The sequence below is a fragment of the Kogia breviceps genome, chromosome 18 (assembly GCF_026419965.1).
Source record: "Kogia breviceps isolate mKogBre1 chromosome 18, mKogBre1 haplotype 1, whole genome shotgun sequence".
NCBI classification, from domain to species: domain Eukaryota; kingdom Metazoa; phylum Chordata; class Mammalia; order Artiodactyla; family Physeteridae; genus Kogia; species Kogia breviceps.
The window spans coordinates 15,592,090-15,596,259 of NC_081327.1; the positions used below are offsets into that span (position 1 = coordinate 15,592,090).

Here is a 4,170-nt window from a genome sequence, read left to right on the forward strand (position 1 = left end):
AGTGCTATGGATACAAACACATACTCTAAAAGTATAGCAATCCTAATGCAGCTAGCATATAAATCCAACTAAACCAGCCACCATTTGTAGCTCTGTGTCCAAGAGAATCTTGACTCTTAAAAACTCTCCTAACCTTTTCAAGAAACAAGATATCAAACAGCTATATGTAAGAAATCGGTTCCCAAATGTTCATTTTTCAAATTCATTACAATAAGGCAATCATATCTATTCCTAGCTAAGTGCTCCATTGTTATCAATGTGGCTGTACAAATTCGGACATACAAAAGAAGCACTCAGCAGGAGTGCTGAAGGACGGAAGGCTGCTCACACAGAAAAAGTGTGGTCTGTGAAGGAAAACCATCACCTTGAATTGGCCACAGTGATTGTCTTGAGCAACCCTGAGGAGAACCTTTCTTTGTTCTGTGTTGTACACCGGTCCCCTGGCTCTGAGAGTTCACCCTCATTCCTCTGCCAGACGATCCTAGAAGGTCAAGTGAGACCCATATACTTACCAACTTTTTAAAAGTCACCATAAACATTAAACTTTTTTCTGCTTTACATGCTTCCAAAGTTTATGTAAATGAAACTTGTAATACTTAAAAATATACTACTTCACCAAATTCATCTACAAATTCAATGCAATCTCTAGCAAAACTTGAACTACCTTTTTCACGGAAATAGGCAAGCTGATCCTAAAATGCATATGGAAATGCAAGGGACCCAAGATGACCAAATGAATATTGAAAAAAATATGTTGGAGGACTCACACTTCCTAATTTGAAAACGTACTGTAAAGCTATAGTAATAAAGACAGCAGAGCACTGGCGTAAGAAATGACATATATGTATCAGTGGAATGCAGTTGAGAGTTTAGAATAAACCCATACCTCTATGGTCAACTGATTTTACACAAGGGTGCCAAAACCATTCAGTTGGGAAAGAATAGTCTTTTCAATAAATGGTGATGGGACGGACAACTAGATATCCACATGCAAAAAAAAAAAAAAAAAAAAAAAAAAAAGAATATGAACCCCTATCTTATACCATAAACAAAAATTAACTGAAAATGGATCAAAGACCTCAATGTAAGAGCTAAAACTATACAGCTTTTATAAGAAAATACAGGGACTTCCGGTGTTCCACAACAAGAGAAGCCACTGCAATGAGAAGCACGCGAAACGGCAACGAAGAGCAGCCCCTGCTTGCCGCAACTAGAGAAAGCCGGCGCACAGCAACAAAGACCCAACACAGCCAAAAATAAATAAATAAAATAAATAAACTTTAAAAAAAAAGAAAGAAAATATAGGTGTAAATCTTTGTATCTTAGATCAGGCAATGGTTTCTTGGACATGGTATCTTTTTGTTGTTGTTGGAACAGACACATATTTTTTAATGTTTCAATAATTATCTTTTCTCGTCAAGTGTTTTCGAAATTGGTTGGCCAGTCAAATTTGGACCAAGCTGAAAGGTTGTCTCAGGGTCTCTATACAATTTGAGGTCTTCTGTAACTTACAGGATTTATATTTCCAGTGATACTACTTTGTTTCTAGCTACCTGAAATGAGTTTTTACTTACATTTGAGAACCATGAAAACTTAAGAACAATAAAAAGGCTATCACCTTACACAAATACAATCTGATGAGCTAAATCCCAGTCCAGTTCTGAGGTCAGCTATAGGGTTAGGTGGGTGTGGACAGTATCTGGGCCCCACAGTTTGACCAGTACCCCTGGGGAGTTGTCACCACAGTAAATTGTTTTAAATAAGTTTTTTTTTAAAAAAAAAAAAACAAGTCCATCAGGTGACACAAACTCAAGTTGATAAAAGTCTTGGCCCTCAGATCCAATCTCTGTCTCCGATGGTGCAGAGGTCGGGAAATTGCACCCCGTGTCCTCAGGCTGAGTCCAGACCCTCACGCCATCCTGCTCCTGCGATGGCTTCCTTTGCTGCCACTACGATCATTGCTGCTACTTCAAGGACAAAGCTCCAACAGCTTCATCTCTAGGCACAATGAGATCTTCTTCACCTTTTAGTGTCCTGGACAGGGGTGTTATCCTCACTGCTAGTGTCCGGCTGGGCATGGCCAGTGCCAGGGTCACAGCCTGGCTCGAGGACGGCCCCCTCCATCTTGCTTTTCCTTGCCGGTCCCCTGCTCAGGACTGTGGTTGCCCTCCCCTCCTCCAGGATGGGCTTTGGGGGGTCTCCTCCCCCACAGCTCCCTCCTCCAGCCCCTCTGTGTCCGGGTTCCTCCTCTTCACTGGCCACCCTCTCCTTCACCTCGGTAGGCTCTTCCGTCTGCTCTTCAGCCGTTTCCTCCTCCGTGGGGCTCCCACACCCGTCCTCTGCCTCTGGGCTGGAGGCTCGGGCTGGACACTGGCTGGCCCCCTCCTCGGAGTTCCCCACGGCCGTTTCGTGTTGCTGGGCTACCCCCAAGGCCCCTCCCTTCTCCTCCTGCTTCTCTGTCCTGCTGGGTGTCCTCCTCAGAGGAGGGGATCCTGGAGTCTTGCTCTTGGCTGGGAACACCTTGTCCCCATTCTCTTCCTTGGCACCATTCTCCTGGGAGGACTCCACAGCCCTGAGCTCCCCCGGGTCCCCACAATCCGACTGGGACCTTCTGAATAGCCTGGAGGGAGGGCACCTTTTTATGGAGCCCCTTGTCTGCACCTTACTGTAAGAGGGCAGATGACTGCCTTTAGGAGGCTGGTCAAAGCTGATGGGCACCTCCTGTGGCTCGCTGGCCCAAGACCACATGCCAGGGCTGCTGGGGGTAGAAAGCTGGCTGTGAAATGGTGATACCATGGCCTTGAGTCCGGGACTCTTGGGTGAGGCCCCAGGCAGCAGGGTCGCTGGATCAAAGGCTAAACTGGCCTGGAGCTTCTCGATCAGAGGCGAGCTCTTCACCTTGACTTTAGGAGGGTGGTTTGCATTGGGCGGTGACTTCTCTTCACCATTCTGGCCCAGTTCTACCCTGGGGAGGAACAGAGAGAGGGAGCAGGGCAGTTTCCTTCTTGTTGGTTTACTGGCTGGTGTCTCCTTTGCAGCGGCTGCCTGCTCCCTGAATCGCTCAGCCAGCTGGGCCACCGAGGGGGGCACCGAGTCATCCACACTGGCGTTGGTCTCTGCCGGCCTTTCCTCCATGTCCTCCAGGTGCCAACTCGGCGGAGGCCGCACGCACTCACACTGGCCAGGGCTCGTGATCCCCGCTCTCTGCTCGGCTCCCGTCAGGCCGGGTTTGGCTGCAGCAGGCACAGCGCAAGTGGGCGGCTACATGCCCAGCTTGCTGGTTTCAGAATGCCCCGGCCGCCCGGGCCTTGTGCTAGGGGAGGAGGGAGGAGGGAGGAGGGAGGAAGGAGGAGGGAGGAGGGATGGGGAGCTGGATATGACATCTTAAAGCACAAACAACAAAAGAAAAGATATATAAACTGGACTTAATCAAAAGTAAAAACGCTTGTGCATCAAAGGTCATTATAAAGGTGAAAAGAAAACCCACAGTATGGGCAAAAATACTGGAAAATCATATATCTTGTTAAGGGTCTGGTATCCAGAATACAAAAAGAACTCTTAAAATTCAACAATAAAATGACAAATAACCTATTAAAATATGGACAAATGATAATAAAAGACATTTCTTGAAAGATATACAACTAGCCAATAAGCAAATGAAAGGATGCTCAACATGGATAGTCACTAGGGAAACACAAATAAACCACAGTAAGATACCACTTCATACATGCTGGCATGGCTACAGTAAAAACAAAAAACAAAACAGAAAATAAGTGTGGGTGAGAATGTGGAGAAACTGGAACTGTCATAAATTGCTGGATGTGAAATGATGCTGCTACTGTGAAAAGCAGTATGGCAGTTCTGAAAAATGTTAAACAGAGAGTTGCCATTAAGACCAAGCAATTCCACTCTTAAGCATACACCCAAGAAAACTGAAAACATATGTTTATATAAAAACTTGCATATGAATGTCCATAGCATCATTATTCATAATAGCCCCAAAGTGGAACAACCCAAGTCTATCAACCGCTGAATGAATAAACAAAATGTGGTATACAATGGCATATTATTCAGCCATAAAAAAAGAATGAAGTGGGACTTCCCTGGTGGCACAGTGGTTAAGAATCCACCTGCCAATGCAGGGGACAAGGGTTCGAGCCCTAGTCTGGG

The 4,170-nt window shown here is 45.8% G+C and overlaps 1 pseudogene; it reads right to left on the reverse strand.

Annotated features, from left to right (window-relative positions):
* Positions 1-420: 420 nt before the first annotated feature.
* On the reverse strand, positions 421-3,327 carry LOC131744690 (capZ-interacting protein pseudogene; annotated as a pseudogene).
* Between the last annotated feature and the right edge of the window lie 843 nt (positions 3,328-4,170).